Below are 17,997 nucleotides of genomic sequence, written 5' to 3' on the forward strand. Positions count from 1 at the left end.
TAGTGACAACAAGTCACAAAAAAATCTCCTTTTATTATCACAAACATTTGAAAACTCTGAATCTAGATTTAGCACAATTGCATTTCATTTTTAAGGTCATCCTAACAGACCCAGATTATTTCCAGAAGTCCCTCACTGAAAATACGCCACCATTTTTTCCCCTTAACATAATACAAACCAAGATCAAACAGTATGGGCACCTGCAGGAAGAGTCTATCAACGTGCAGGAGAGCTGCGCGCAAGCAGCAGATTAGATGCAAGGCTCCCAGAATTTGGCTCAACATAATTAAAATGTATTAATAAAGCAAGAGCCAACTTGAACATTTCAGTTTATAACCACATAACAATTCACTAAAATCACATTTTTGTGATTTTATATATATATATATATATATATATATATATATATATATATATATTTTAACAATTCACTCTACTGTGGGAACCCAAGCCTTCCTTTGAAAGCAGGAGGAACAGGAGAAGAAATAGAACTGTTTATACCCGCAACAGTTTCTTTCTTATATTACAAGAGGATAAAATGTTGAAAGCTATACAGAGTTGAAAAGTGACTCGGCTGAATCCTCTAGACAATCATATCAGCAGGACTTCAGTTAACTCTTGGTCAGCAATGATGTCCATCCTCTTATTTCTCACTGGAGAGAATTTGGAGACGGAAGTCTTGCTGAATCAAGAATTAATAATCAGATTATAGTATGCATCAAATACATGGCTTGTGACCTGTATTTTGTATAGCACTGATTATGATAATTAGTATCAGACAATTAAGTAAGAAAATACAATTAAGAAAGTGCATCCAAGATAAAGATTAACAACAAATGATTCCAGAGTTCCAACATTTCAGGATCTTTTGAGCCTTCATAGAAGGAAATAAATATTTCAATTTAAGTCATATTAATATATCTTTTGCATGTCAGTTGTGTCATCCTATTTTAATTGTTCTAATGATAAGTTTCCTACACTTTCATATTAACATGCTTTTTCTTAGATAAAATAACAAGGTTACCACTTCATCCCACATACTGTACTTTACAACAGCACAACCATTTGTTAGGTCCTGCCTTAAAGCCATTTCAAATCTCTTGTATGATCTCTCTTCAGAAGCGTCAAAGTCCTACAGTCTAACTTTTTGCAGTTTCTTTTAAGAGTGTATTCTGCCTTCTGTGGCAAACTAACTATCCACAGGTTATAACAGCCTTTGCTCCTCAAATGTACTGTATCTGACCTGCTAATTATCTGTCAAAAGTATGGATCAGGCAGAAATCACTGTCAAAGAGAATTGATCTAATCTCTTATTTTCTAATTTCTTACTGTGTGTGTCATATACATCAAGAAATATGTCTTGTTCTGGGACATCACACAATGTTGGCACATAATAGCAATTCAATGCAATGCCCCAGAAAGTCTTTAAAAGCTTTTTATGCTGAATGACCACCTATTATCCAGTGAGTGAGAACAACTCAGTAGGAATTTACTGGAACAGATATTTACACAGTGTTTTCACAGATTTCCTGGTATGTCTGTACCACTGATTATTCCATTATTTGTCTATTTGCTTTTCCTTTCATAGTACAGTTCCTCTTCAACCCTCAGTAAGATGAGTTGTACAAAAAAGGCTTAGCCATTTCTTTTTGCTTACTTATTAATAGTTCATAGAGACCTGAGCCAGAAATGGAGTCCTGTAGCCCTCAGGATAGCGCAGTCACCATTTCCAGTTAGCTTACAGTCTATAAGCGAGCCAATAGAATTAGGAAGAAAAAACAGAATAGTAAAAACACATTTTATCATGGTTGAACTAAAAGTAATTGCTAGCCGATTTTTCACCATTTGTTTAGTAACAGATGACAACAAAAGTCTGCCAGCACCAAGGACTTGAGGGAGAAAACAGATTGAGAACATGGCAGAGAAAGCGAGCGTGAGAGACAAAGCGAGAGCGGGCGAGAGCCAGAGCGAGAGCAGAGCAGCCCCGTGTTACAAGGCAGCTGAACCCCCCCACAGAAAGTCCTCTCGGCTGCTCTCCAGCCGCGGATGCCCCTCGCCTGCTAGCTAGCTTTCTGCCAGTGTGCAAGCAATGCAGACAGTGCACTTCAGGAAACTAAGAAAGCCCGAGACCCCACCTGGCTTGCCAAATGGTCTGAAATTCTGTTTTGCCCTAAGAGGGGAACATAGATTAACCAATCTTTTTAGATATGTATCTATAATTAGGAGATGATGCAGTTCAGTTTTCTACGCAAGGAATCACTTTATGCTACAGACCAGTGTGTCCAAAGATACAGCATAAACTATTTTAGGCACGCCTCCCTATTACAGTATTACATCTGCTTTCCAAATGCAAACTCACTTTTTGCTCTTGAGTCCAGTAAAGCAATATAGTATCAAGGATGACCATTGGCTTTGACCACAGAACCCTTAGTTGTGTAATGCCTCACAGCCTGGTTTAGAGCCTAACTGAGGAGCAGATCTGGCCCCTTCTCTACCTAAAGCAGGTAATCTTCAGGATCTGCCCCATCCATGCATAGTTAAGATATGCATTCACTCATTCTCCCACATTATCTTGCTCCTAACTCTCATATTCTGAGAAGGCCTGAAATGGGCCTTTAGCATTTTCAAAATGCTTTTCTTTATTAGAAGAAACAACAGATTAAACAAATGCTATTTCAAGCAAATAAAGATCCTCATTTTCTTTGGCTTCAGAACATTAACAAACACCTGGACTTATTTCTAGCTTCATTTTAAGAGTGATGTTGAGAATCTACCAAAGCTCCATTAACATGCTTTTCTCGCAAGAAGAGTTTATACAAAGAACTTTAAAGCTTGATTAGGACCTGCCAGCATATCATTTTGGTCAGTTATTTGCCATGCTAGAAATGCATCAGGATAACGACACAGTGAGAGATTGTAAGGCAATATTGTTCCCCCAGAAGCCTTTGTCTAACGAGGTAATTTATGACCTGTTCTGGAATCCAGTCTTTACAAACCATAAATTCACACTTGTACTCAACTTCAAAGGGACCATTATCAGTAAAGGTGGCAGAAGGCATCAGACTGCTGCAAGCTAGATAAACAGATAAGTGAGACTTTCATGGTTTTCTCCTCTACGACCGCTAACAGGACAAAGGCACCTATAGGTGCAGCTGCACCTCAGCATTTGGCCCTGCTATTTGCAAAGTTCACCACTGAATGTGCTACTTCCCTTTTACAACCTGAAGAAAGCTTTACTCACTCAAGTGCAAAAACTCACAGCACTAACAGAGCTTTGAAAGCTCGCTCAATAGCCTATCAATGCTTACTTAGGAGCTGATGCTTTCCTATGAACACAATGATATGTAAAGCAAAAAAACAAGAACAACAAAACAACAGTCTGTGCTTTGCATCCTGAAGAAAAATAAAATGATGAAAGCAGCCAGTCTCAACTTACATGTATGTGTTCACAACTGGAAAGCCCTCTGGGGGCTCTTGCATTGCTACCCACCTCATAACACTGGCTCAGCAGTAGATGTGTTTGCATTGCTGCTACTAACTTCTGCTGAAACCTTTCCCTGAAGGTGGGAGATCAGGGGTTTCTAGGGCGAGTGCAAAAATACGACCAGATTTATATTCACTAACTTCCAAATAAATGCCTCCCAATTTTGAGACAGTCATTCTAGGAACAGTGGAAATTCACAGCCCTATACATTTGAAAACAACACTCAAAAATACCATTTTACTGAAGCAACAAAGGGGTGGTAGGCAAAGCAAGCAGCTGTCCCAGGTGATTAACTGTTCTGGATACCACCAATCTGCCTGATTAGCCACCCAGACAGCACAGGTTAGGTCAGTAGCTGTTGACAGAGAGCAGTGCCTTAGAAGTACTCCCTTGCTGACAGTCAAAACTCCCACCTACCCTTGTCCATCTTTCCTGGATTAATTAGTTAATGTTTGCACAATGCTATGAAGATATAAAGAGCTGAGTATGATCACAGGTGCCAACCAGAATTACTTCTAATTACTGTATCAAAAGTGAAGGTGGCATTGCTACGGAAAGGTGTGAGGGTGCAGAGCTAATGTCTTTTTCCCGGCCCAACTATCTAGCAGCAGTGGTGCTCTGTCCTAGAGGAACAGAGACTCGCTTCAGAAATTTGACAGTGCAGGCTGCAGAGGACATGAAGCATGGTATGAAGGGAGGGATTCAACTGAATAATCCCAACCTACAGAACAAACTACCTTAACCCACGGAAAGAACAGAAGATACCCTCCTGCTGAAGGCTGTTAATCTATTAATCATGTTTTTCATTCCAGATTCATGCAAAACTGTCTTCTGAGGGGAGAAATTCAGTCCTCTCTGCACTGAGCCTGGAGGAGTTGTGCTCACTTTAGTCCTCTACACTGAGAAAAATTTAGGGCTACTAGATCTGTATCCCTGACAGAAAAAAATGCCCAGCAAAATACTATATGTGATAAGATTATCAGTGTATCCTGATTGAGGTGCTGGATGACAGGTTCAATACAAGGGGCAATTGCTAAGCTCCTTGCTCTGGAAACCTGCTCTTGACACTCTAGTATTGTCCAAGCTGTAACTTCATCTTTTTAGTTGAGGCTATTAAGACATCAGTGGCAAAATTAGCTGGTGTCTTTTAGATACTTCTTTGGCCTGAGAGGTAGAAGAAGCTTGCACTGTCTTCATTCATGGCCAAACTTTGTTCTTGGCACCAGATGCACTGTAGAAACAATGTCCTGATAGTACTTCATCCGATCAGAAGAGGTGATGAACTTCATGGATGGGTGCCTTGCCAGCTCCTGGAAGACTATTGCTTGCCACAGTGACATTGTTCCCCAGGATAAGATGCTGTCTTTAAGGGGCTGAAGTTCACCCTAAAAGGATGATGGCTCCAATGTTTGATACTGCTGATGAACAGAAAGAGTATTAGAAGACTGTGCATGTGCTGCAAGCAGGTGGGTCTGGTATTTTAGTCATCGCTTACCACCAGGCAGCTGTGTCTGCAGCTACACTCTCTTACAACTCAGTCACAAATTTCCCACTTCATAGTTTATTAAATAAAGGAAAAGCAGGTGTACTTTAAGAGACCCAAGCACCCTCTGGCATTAAGGAAAATGCAAAGTGGCAGACAGCTGTGAATGATGGCAAGTAGAGTATCCCAGCAATACTAACCAGTTCCCTGCATCACAAATGATGGCTAGCTGCAGTTCCCCTCAATGACTTCTACCTGTGGCTAAAAGACTATTCCAGAGGAAATTACTGCTGTTATCAGCAGTAGCCAAGAGATTTTAATACTAGCTGGAGAGCCAAACTAAGCAGGACATAGTGACTTGGCCCCTCAATCTTCAAATAATAACAAGAATCCCTGATTCATTAATTTAGGAGTAGTTTGTTATTTAATTCTGCAGAAGAAAAAAACCCACCAAAATCAACAAAAACCAACCTAGACTGAGCCCTAGGCCAGGGACTGGGCCACATCCTCAGGATAGGGAGGAATGAGGGGAGGAATTCACCAGCCTCCCTCAGAGAGCTCTGTCAGCCCCTCCCTTACCGTACAACTCAGACTTCTCTTTCCGGAAAACCTAACTCTGTGCTTGAGCCAAAATGGGACACGCTGGCACCTGAAGCAAAGGAATGCTCATGGATAACTCTAATAGCAGCCCTCAGTATACTTTGGCAACCCCATTTGAACTCTGCTCTTCCTTTTTTCCTCTGCTCTCTCCTTCCCAGAACCCTAAGAAGCAGAGCAACCTTTACAGCTGCTAAGGCTGACTGAGAAACTACCTTGTTATTCGTTCTCAGTTTCTGCTCCAGAAATGCAGAGCACAGACTATAGCGTCACAAACATTAATGATTGGATAACTCCATTTATAACGCAAACAAAAAAGCCAATAAAAAATTAGTTCCAAGAGTGCATATCTGTTTGTGTTTGGTTTAGTGAATGCCTTTAAATCAATTCTATCCAGGCAGTTTCACATCTTATATCCTCCAAATCTAAAAATGTTTATTGACATTTTCATTTAATTTTTTAGCACTGATATGAATATTGAATATTAAAGCCAGTCAAAACAAAAGAAGAATCACATTTTTCCAAAATTTTTCAGTTAAAACATCAAGTAGTTGGTTGACCAAACATGGAGAAAGGAAATGTAATTTTTAAAAATCATTAAATTTTATGATTTTTTTAAATTCAATTTTTAAATGGCTATAATAAACAGCTCACTCCCAAAGAGATGGTTTCTCAAACCAAAGATCATATCTTGCTATTTGATTTGAGAGAGAAATGAGCCTTATTAAAAGTCTTGGTGAATTAGTTCTTTTTCAGCTGGTACTGCTGTCTGGACTTAAAATCTATTTTAGCCCTTAATTTAAGTAAATAATTTTTCTCAGTTTCATACTAAAGCATAGAGCACCTTTCTGTATCTTCTCCTAATCAGCTCATTTATAAATACTATGTCCAGTTCAGAGAGTAAAACAGAAGCCTTCATTATCAGACATCAAATGCTAAAGCCAATATTACTATTGTTGAAACAATAAAAAGTCCCACCTATTTCACTGGAAATAAAACTGAAGCAAAGTTTCATACTGTAAATTTCCTGTCCACCATAGTCCACCTCATCACAGGTGACAACACAGCACCACGTTATAGTTTAAAGCCCGAGTACATGGTTCCTTAGGCCTTCCACAGTGCCTTCCTTGCTCCCTGCTCCTAGATGCCTTGAAAACTGCAAGTCTTGTTCCAGAAACTTAACTTTCAAACCTGTGTTCTCAAAACTTTACATTGTTTGTTTTTCTAACGTTGTCTCTTCCTCTGTGGTCATTTGAATTCCTGGCCTGGAATTTCATCCATAAACTTAGGTCAGAGTCACTGTCCCTACAGCCTTCTAGTTGAAGAGTCTGGAAAAAATTGAAAGGTCATGCAAAAATATTGAAAAAAAAATGTTGAAATAAAGGTAAAATATATTTTAAAAGTAACCTGTCCATGAAAATTTAAAAAATAAAATAAACAACAACTCACAAACCATTTTGTGAAACTTTCTCTGAATTAAACTGTTATGTGTACAGACTCTTCCCAGTTATGTGTCCAGCTCTTTCCCAAGAGCCCTGAGAGGTATGTGCTTGCAGTACCTTCATCAGCTGAGCTGAGACTAAGTGACCTTCCCAAAGCTACAAACCAGAACGATGCTGGAGGCAGCATGAGACCTCCAAAGAGCTCCATCTCTGAGCTCCTGTGCAAGCCACTGGAGCACACTGCTTGCTTAATCCTGTCCTTGCGCAGAAGACGTGTTGTCCAGCACCCAGCACAGAGGCAGTGTAACCCATGGGTTTCCTTCTGTGGCCGCCTCACCCCTTTCTCCTCCTAGACCAGTGATGGCAGCCACACACAACCGTTGCCCATCGTTCTGGCACCCAGTGACAGAAGTCTGGTCTGTCATCAAATTTTGCAACCTCCCACTCATAACTAGACTCAGGAGAAATTGCAATAGGTTCAAAGTCTCAGTCTAGTCTAAAATTGTGTACATTTCTAGTCATCTGTAGCTCTGTTCTTTGATTCTGAAACTATTTCCTTATTCTCCCCTGTTTAGCCATTTCCCTCCTCTGGCTGTGGACTCTTTCTGATACAGACCATCTTTCACTGACATGTTGCAGAAAGGTGTAAAACCCTCAGGTGCTTCTGCATAAGAATACTCCCCACCCCCTGTACCATGTCACCAATGTAAAATTCACACCGTTATCACATAGTTATTCAGTGTATCCACTACAGCCCAAGAATAAACAGGATGTATTAGGAGCTCAAATACAGGCAGCGCAATGATATCCTACTGTTCCAACACAAAAGATGGATGGATCAAGGGAAACAGCCAGGAGGAAAGAGCACCTGATATTTCTGTAAGTTTCCATTTCTTATGGGAGTTGTACTGCCCCTAAGCCAAAAAGATCTATTTTTCTGGTCAGATGAAAAGCAAGAGTTAGAAAAAGGGGGAAGAAACCAGTCTCTCTTGCTCTAAATCTGAGCTCAAAGCTTCTCAGAGCCAGGCCATATGTCACCCACACAGCTCTATAATGCCTCTTCTGCCTAATTCTGGAGTCAACAGATTTTTCTGCTGATTTCAACTAGCTTTGGCCTAAGGATCTGCCAAAATCATACTTCAAACCTGTCTATGGAGTTCAGTCTTGGAAATGCACAGTATCTTGGCGGCTTAGCTACAATATTGTTTAGATTTTGACCTATCCTACTTCCTAATATTTCCTCCCAAGTTTCTTTTGAATATTGGGTATATGCACAGATTTGTAAATTCTGAGGCTAGGAAGAACTTCTGCAAACCTCCTGCCTGGCTCCCTGCATAACCAAGGCCAGAGCACCTCATCTACCAGCCATTTCTGGGATGTAAAATTAGCAAAGGTTTCAACATAACAATGTCTCTCTCTCCAGCCACTGAATATCCATCTGTTTTAAACTGTTAGTCTTATTCATCATCCCAGATGACAATGAGATTGTGCCTTTTTTAAAGTTATTACCCATGCTGATTTTTTCCATGCAAAATTTTGGGGCATTTCTTTCCCCAGTTCTTCACTCCCAGAGGAAAAAAGAATGAAACTGAGACCTGCATCCTGTGCTTCTACATCTCCTCTCAATCTGAGTCTTTAGGGAAAAGAAAGCAGCTGTGTTAACACTCATAAAATGAATGAGTAAGTGAGTGGGCCTGAAAACTCGAAAGTGACATAAAAATCAGACTTTCAGATTTATTGTTTTTCATTTGCCAGTGGTCCAAGCTTATGATATAAATATAATTGATTTTTACTAGGCTTGCATTTCCAAATGAAACTCTTGCAGGATATCCATTTTCAGTGGTGTTGCTGAGGAAAGGTGATTAGGTACATTTCTACCCAGACAGAGGAACTACAGTTTGCTTCTAGTTTAACGTTACCAAATGTTTTTTAGTAAGTTTTAGATACACACACTCCTCGCAATTCAAGCCTCACCGTATGAGGGTGGGAAATCCCCTTTCATTCCTGATGTGCTCCAGTGTAAATTCCTGGATTCGTATGTTGGTTTTGTTTTAAAGATATAAAAATTTTCTATTTATGGAAGTAACTAAAGACACTTAACAGCTTCAGATATTTCCCGTCATAAACACACATCTGTGAAATTCACTCTGAGCTGACATACATACATGGAGAACTGATGTTCAAACTGGGGACTCCAAATGTATTTCCACTATATCTTTCATAGCAATTGGATATTAGGGTGCCATCCAGTCCTATAATTCTCAGTGAGGCAAAACTTCTTTTATAGCAGCCAAAATTTTGGTTGAGTAAAGGTTAAACGATTAAAACCTTAAGGAGAAACCATGTGCTGTAAAGGCTTGTAAGCAACATATCAGAGCCATTAACTGATGGTTCACAGGAACGCAAAATTGCCAGGGCTGGTTGGACTCTGCTTGCGAATGAAACAGGCCAACCTCAGCCGCTTTAAAGGAGGGAGCACGAAATCTCGCGACAGGGAGAGATGAACAATCCACCCCTGGCACTAAGGTCTCACCCTATCTCTTCTCAGACACCCACATGCTGTTGGAAGGCGGTTCAGCTAAGCCCAGCATATGTAAGGTTGTGCAAGCTGATACACACTGACAGTGCGCTCAGTCCATGTGAATCTAGTTGAAATCAGATGGGCTCCAAGCATGCAAAGGTTTGTTTCCGTATGCTAATCCCTTCCTTTGAAAACTCCCTGTGAATGCTCACCCCCATGAGCAGAAAGACTCCAAAAAGGCCAGTACGGCCTCTCACCCTCATACTACATTGTACTTAGTAAGAAACTCCATAAACTACTGTTCAGTCTACTTAGACAGACCAACTGCCCTTAAAGTATCACTAGTGTAACAGCAAAATGTAAAATATTTCATTAACTGGTGAAATGTTTCTTTTTTAGTAATACATCTAGCATGATTCTTGTTCAAGAGATTAAGACTCTAGAAAAGCCAGCAGACCCCAAGAAAGTTCAATGACAATTGAATTTGTATATCACATCACAAGCTTTGTGGCCTTTTTGGTTCTTAGTTGTGAATCAACCTTGCATCTTCTTTTGCAGTTCAGTACACAATTTTTTTTTTTTTAACTCAGTGATACAGGTGCTCACCTTTGTCCACACGAAATAAAATGCATCTAATACTATGCAACAGTTTGCACTGCTTTGCATCAAAAAGATTACCATTAAAAACGATTTTACAACAGAAACTACAGGCGATATGAAGGGGAAAAGCCTGTTAAATACTCTCAAGCAGTGGACTTCAGAGCACATACAGAAAAAATAAAATGTCAGAAGCCCTACAAACTCACAAACTGCAAATTCTAAATGCAAACAGCCAGCATTCAAATGGCATTAGTGAGAAAAAAAAACTGAGTAGCACTGTTCTCCTGAAAGGAATAGGAAAGTTAAGTCTGTTTTTCATGGTTAAAGAGAAAGAAGTTAGGCCTTCCCCTGGGAGCAACTGCGATCTGATCACCACCAACAGTCATAATACCAACAGCCACAGAACTGCCATTAACAAGCCAATGCATCACTGCTTCCCACATCTTGTCTGTTAGCTTACTGAGCACAGGGGTTGCACTCTAAGTGCCTGAGTGCCACAAATCACTAGCTAAAATAGTCTTGCCTCTTCAAAGGGGAAGGAAGAAGCAGCCGGGGGGAGGGGCGAAAGGGAGGAGAGATGCTTAAAGTGATTTACGACCCCCCTTCGAGAACAAGCCAGACACGGGCAAAGTTTTTTTGCACCTGGACCATTATGAGGCAACAAGGATGATCTCTCAAGGAGCAGAAGACATTCAAATGTACAAGTCAAAGATTAGGATGATTCAATCTTCCCTAGGATCAGCCCGGCTTAAAGAAAAGAAAAATTCTGAGAAAAATATACACCTTTCTCTTTCACAGAGTAGAAGGGAAAGAAGATTAGAAAACAGGAGGTCTTGTGCATTCAAAGTGCTAATTCAGAACTTCTCTCTCTAAGGCACTCATGAAACATTTTAATTGTCTGACTTTGCATTCAAAAACCTTGTTTGCAACTCTTAATTGCAGGCAGCTTTGAACAAATAATTGAAATGCATGACTTGTGGGGCCTGCTTAAACAATTATAATGTGCTTTGCCAATAGGTGCTTTGTCCCATTCTTCCTTCCTCCCACCCCCCACCTTTTTCATAATGAAAATGAGCTAGCATGATATTTGGAGCAAAGTTAAAACCTTGCTAATTTGCAGCACTGAGATCTGGGACTGTGACAGTGGCCATACCTGTACGACTGCTTACATCAGCAAAAAATGCACTAATAGTTCAACTGAATGCAAAGATGACCTTTTCATTTTCTGCTGAGAGCAACCCACTGGGAGATTCTTTTCTAAATACAAATCCTTCATACGTCTGTTAGTTTTGCATTTCCTAAGATTTATGGAGCTATTTTTTCCTGAAAATTCCCTTTGTATGAATTAAGCAGAGTCTGTCATAAATATATACAATCTTTCCAAGTAGATTTAGAAAAATAACTTCAGCAAAATCATATAATTTTCAGAAGACAAATTATTTTAGCATGGGGTAGACAAAATATTTTAGGCAACTTACTGTGTTCCTAAAGCTGTAATAATCTGCAAAACTGACTGTATTAATGATGAATTCACACTTATCCTTACCCAGAAAATACACATGTGCTTGTTCTTATCCCTGAAGTTAAAAGTTGCCCTTGTGAGAAAGGCAGAATTGGTTTGGGTTACACTGTTCATAGCCATCGCCTGAAATGGTTTCTTCCTTTTATATTGCTCTGGTTTTACTCTACTGGAAAGTACCTTTCATGTTTATATAAGGATGCAGTATACGATTCTCATTTTGATGTCTGAGTACATGGACATTTAATCCAGACTGGGAATGAGTCAATCTTATTTAAAAAAACCTCTTACCTCAGACACTTTTTGGTGATTGGTGCAGACAGGACATAAGCTCTAAATTTCTTCTTCGAGCATTATTTTCACTGGAGTCTGTTGAGTTGTGAATGTGCTGCCAAGCAGTGCCTTGTAACACATTTAACAGTTTGGATTACTACATTTGCCAAAAACAAGAGTGCATGTATTTTGAGGAGGGAGGAAAGCAATTAACGAGGCGGTCGGTAATCCCCCCGACTCCCTTTTAAGCCCCTTGCCCCCCACACTAGGGCTGCTCAGCGGGGCACCTGCAGCTTGGACACAGGATAAAGTCATGGCCACTCAGACTCTTCCACCTCCAGCAAAGGTCCTTTCCTTGAGCAAACAGATCTGGAAACTTGTGGATTTAAGTTAAGAATATCAAATCTAATTTTATACAGGCCAGCAACAGCTGTTCTAGTTGAACACCTGAAGCAGGAAAACTATAATGAATGCAAGAATTTTAAACAATACAGAGACATGTAGCATCCAACCATCTGCCATTGCAAGGTAAAGACCTTCTGTTGCTATTGCTTCTAGCCATCATGCTAAGAAAACTGAAAAGAAGCTTTCTATAGGCCCAGTTTCATATTTTATGCTTCAGACTCCGTTGTCCAAGATAAAAGACTATCTTGTTTTCCTCCAGGTATTAAAAAGTATGAAAAGGATCCAGTACCCTGCAGGATTAGACCATTAGCATTTTCACAGGTAAACTTTACTAAGGCTTCAGAAATGTGAATAAACTAGTTTGGTCTTTATCCCCAGTGCCATCATTCCAGTCTAAATACAAATCTTCTAAACATCCTGGCATAAGGAACTTATCCTGTCTACAGCAAGCATAGGTGTAACTTCCTTCATACAGGACAAAAATTCACATACACACATTAGCAAAACTTATGCCTAAGTTTATAAATCACCATGCAAGTTTATAGGGCTACATAAAAGTTTTGTGATAATTATAATAAATGCAAGCACTGGCAGGAGTTTAATAACTCATTCTGAATATGCTTCCCATGTTCACTACCCATTTCATTGGCTACTCCCATCAATAATCCCACTAACATAAAAACAAGGTCAGCCAAGCAACTGAAAGACCAAAAAAGGATGTTGAAAAGATCAAATTCTTACAAGCAGATCAGTGCCTGATAATTCAGTTTTAGAGTGCAGATTATAACAACAAAAGACACAACTGGAACCCATTCTCCTAACAAAGACAGTAATGGAACAAAACTAACCCACAGTAACTCATTTTTGCGGTTCTCACAGTGTGTCATGCAGTATGTGCCTGTCAATGCTGCATTTCATTTGTGGTTTAATCAGCCAACATGGGACACTCTATGGACAAAGTAGCAGTCATCCCCCTCCCCAGTAAGTACTGTAATTGCATTATTTCCATAACAAACTCATCCTTCACCAGCATGGGATCCGGATATTTGAGTTCTCTCTCAAATATAGAGCCAGCTCTCAGGGCAACTGTATGAATGCAGAACTCTGTAGAAAGTCATGAAAGACATTTCCATAACATTTTGCCATTAGTTCCTGTACAAAGGACTACAACTATTAAATTCAAGCTTTATCGTAATGCAGTTTGTATCAAGGCAGTGAAAGCTGTCATTCAGAAAGAGAAATTAAATAAGATTCAACATATGCTTAAGCAGAGAATCTGGAGGTCAGTTCTTGGGCAGCATAAACCTAATGAGATAAAGAGAATTAATGCTTGCAGAGATCTTAACTCCACGTAGTCAGACACAGAGTGCTGCCCTCAGCTGTACATAATACAATGCATTCGGATTTTCTTTTTTGCCCAGACAGACTGAAACTGGAATTTCTCACAATCCTGAAATGGCATGACAGCCACACCTACTAACACAGAACATAGAACATGCACTTTCATGGTAGTAGAAAAACTCAGCATAATGATCTGGGCAAATAAAGGATTATATTATACGGCTGTGAAAAAAGCCTACTATGTGGAAGTATTCCATGAGAAACGTGGCACTAATCTGTACTCTCAGCTTCCCTTCCAGGGTCAGCCTCTAGTCCCTTGAAAATCAAGCCCTCTTGAAGGAATTCCTGCTGACACCTTGAGCTGTTCATTCAGAAAACCAGGACTGCACAGTTGCATGAGCAGAGGAGAAATTTTTTCACTTAAGAAAAGCATTGTTTAAACACTAAGCTGGCTAAATACATTAAGCTGAAAGCATAAAAAGATTTACCATATGAATTGCTTGGTACAGACCCAAATTTTAAAAATTGTTTTGCGGACAATTTCCTGTGAAATTACCACAATTCCACACAGGTAATTTACTCTTATAGTTATGTGTGTGCATTCAGTTTTGAGCATTTGGGTGTCCTGTTTCTTTGTCCCTTCCTCCAACCATTGCTAAAGCACATTATTGCCAAAGCTCAAGAACTCAAAATGTGAGGGGACCATACCTAGCTAGTCTTTGCTAGCTGCTTTGGAGGGAAAAGGAACAAAAAGAAAACCTGAAGAAAAGAAGAAACAAACAGTATTCTACTGCTGGAGCTGCTCTGTGATGCCAGGTACGTAACTGAACTCAGAAGACGGGAACAGCAGAGTTAGCAAGCAGTTCTGTGAGTAGCAGAGCCAGCGAAGCAGAGCCACCAAAGCCTGGCTAAAGATCAGTCTCTTTCTAGAGTTGAGCAGCCCTCCGGATTCTCTACTAACTAATAATGTCTTGAGCATACTCTATTGCCTGCTTTTTAGTGAAAGTATTAATAGGGTTTGCTTCTTCTACATAACCACCTGTTTTCATAAGACCTGTAATACTTTTAAGAACACTTCAGATTTGATGGTCACTGACCCACAGATTCGAAACTTAAAAGGGAAGATTGATACGCTGACAGACGAGGAGAGAATGACATATATTCGCAGACAGAAAAAGCCTCATTTCCTAAGAAAACCAGATTAAAAGACAAGAGAAAGGAGAGCAAATCAGAGACTGCTGAAAGAGCTCCGTTCTCCAGTTAACATGCAGACTCCATCTACACTCTGTAACCTGGATTATCGATGTATATATACATCAATATTAGAATCAGAGTGTAAATCTCCTGTTTGTCACAAACAAAAACCACCCACCCATTACTATCAGTAGACATTTTCCATCAGGGGATGGGTTGGGCTGCCACTGTATTCAAAAGCATATTTTTCGGTAAGATTGTAAAACAACAGCTGCGTTGGTTTCAGGAAATCTGAACTGTAAGTATAGTATGACTAAGAGTCGTCATTTTGATTTGCAAGGTCTACATCAAGAATACTTTTCTGTGAAAAATCCTTCTTTTGTGCTTTAACTCATATCCCAGCTTTATAGTAGCCAAAATAGTACCTCAGAGAAATGCCTGAAACCTTGCAAAAATTACAGAGGAAAAGAGAAGTATTTTTATGGAACTAATGAAACGTTGAACTAAGATAAATACAAAATACTTGTAGATTTTTAGTTCAATTTATAATTTAGAAAAAGAACAAGAAATATACAATAATCTGATTTATTTTAAGAATTTAAACTCTATGTTCTCTTCTGAGTGAAATTTTGCATGCCACTCTTCTATCCAAAGTAAATTTTAGAATGTGAACAAAATCTGAAGATCTTTATATTAGCATTTAGATTAGAGCAAGTCCATGTTTCAACCCGAGAGATTTTTCTTCTAGGAAGCTGAGTGGGATGAGTTCAGCCAGAGCATTATATAGCTAGCAAGTGCCTTTCAATTGAACCAATTAAATAGAACCAATCAAGCAATGATATGTTTCCAAACCACAAGAAAACTTCTTGCCTTGATTTGGATTTGGGCATGAAGTGTGATACAATACATTTATTCCAAGGCACATTTCTAAAACAGATTTTTATGTATGCAGCTGCTAATAAACACTAGACTTTGCAAAATCATGTTAACAGAGCAGAAGAGAGAAGCAAGATGATAAGTGCAAGCAGAAAGCAAGTGATGGTCAGCTGATTGGCCTAATTGCCAGCTTTTCATCCCATTCATTCACACCACAGTTATTTCAAAATGGTGTGAATTAACACTGCTGTTTTAAACACCTCAAAAATAGGTTTGGAATGAAAATGCCAACAGTTATAACAGCTCAGGTGCCTGAAGCAACAGAATTATTGCTGAGGTGTTTAAGTGGCATACGATTTTCTGTTTTATTTTCATACAGAAGTATGATTTTTGAAGTAACTACTGCAATTGACGTGCAAATTTTGACACATTTTGTATGACAAGTGACTATCCCAGTGGTGCATCTGCAGATCAATAATAGTACATCTCAGGCACTTGACTGGTGGGTGTTTGGAAGGAGCAGGAAAAGGTTTGCAATAAGCCCACAGGCAACATGATTCCCAGAGGCTTTTGTTCTCTGCTTTGCTGAGTACCCGAACTGTTTTTGTGGAACAAACTCAAATAGTACTGGCAACTCCATGGTGTGAAAGGTTTGGGTGCATAAAAGCAGAAGTCAGGAAAATGTGGTTCACTGAATGTTAAAGCACTCATAGATGACCGTACTTCAATAGGACATGGATTTCTAATTAATTTAATATGCAGCTCTACAGTATATCAGCCCAAGTGGCTGAAGTTCCATTGACATTCTCTGGAGATGTGCAGGCTCTCACCTCAAACTGATTTTTCAAAGAATTGGCTATTTCAAAATAGAGTAATAGACATATTCAGCCCCTCCTGGACCCATTAGGAAATAGACAAAGTACTAAAAAATGTATCAAGAGCAGCAGCAGTAAGACAGACCAAAATAGTCTTTTGATCTGTAGTGCAAATGGCCAAATAGTTCCTATTTATAGAGAAGACTTCTGGATACTGGAAGTCCAAAGAATGCTTGATATTTTGCATTATAGAATTTGCATTCTTTTCCTTATGAGTATTTTCCCCTGAAAGGCCAGAGAGAATGTAGAAACCTCCCCAAAACTTCTCAGTCCCAAATAGTTTATTTATTTATCATTTTCAGTCTGCACAAAAGGGAAGGAGGTAGAAATTTACAGAGACTGCAATGGTTTTCATATGTAAAATGCTATGCAATTTTGTCTGCTAGCATTATTTAAGTCAGGGAAAGTAAATTAACATAGCCATTCCCTTCCTTCTTTCATTGATGTTCATTGTTGTCCATTACAGAAAAGCAAATTTCAGCTGTTCCTCTTGCTACCTGTAATGAGATTAGTAAGAAAGAGGACTTTTTCCGCACTCTGTTGACATTAAATACAGAATTCTACTGATGGAATCTTTGCATGCCTCTCTGCAAAGCAGACTTAGAAAAGACCAGTGCAAAGGAATTATACAATAAGGCCAAATATAGTTTGAATATTTTCTGTAGAAGCATTCCCTATCAAAAAACAAATTTAATCAAAACTGAAGCATTTTAGATTAATGTTCATTTCAACAACATATTTTATGAAAATTCTATTACTGAAATGAGAGAGACTATACCTGTCAAGAATATCTCGGCAGAGTAAAATATTTTTTTATTTAATCATTTATTTCATTTCAATCAGAACAGAAAAAAAGAGTGAATCAGTTCAGCAGGTGAAGAAGGTTTGAACCGGAGTCTGTGTGTTTTCTGGGAACTGCTGGAACACGACTGGGTAAGCCATAAGAGGCAAGATTACTTGGTGCTATAGTCACAGGTATGGCACAAGAGGAATAAAAGGAGTCCACCCATCTCTGAATTCCGTAATGCAATGTTTATTCACTTCCTAGAGAAGCTTCTCCTTCCTAACTTACCACTATACCTCTGAAACAGCACAGGCAGGGACAGAGTTGAGTTGAAGGACAACAAGATGAACTTAAATGGAAAAAGTCACAATTTATTTATCCCTAATAATAGTTCTATCCCATCTAGAAGCAGCACAGTAAATTCTCTTACTTTCCACTTAATAGAGTGCTTTGTGGCAGGATTTTATAACATCATCTTCTAAGCCTGTTCATCTGTGTTACTCCTTTCTCTCCAACCTTTTTAAACACATGACAATTTATTAGGAAACTATTTATGGTATTACTATCAATAACTCCTTACGTACTGTTGTAAAAATGCACAAA

This window comes from Apteryx rowi, unplaced genomic scaffold, assembly GCF_003343035.1.
Source record: "Apteryx rowi isolate R43461 unplaced genomic scaffold, aptRow1 scaffold_156, whole genome shotgun sequence".
Classification (NCBI taxonomy): Eukaryota; Metazoa; Chordata; class Aves; order Apterygiformes; family Apterygidae; genus Apteryx; species Apteryx rowi.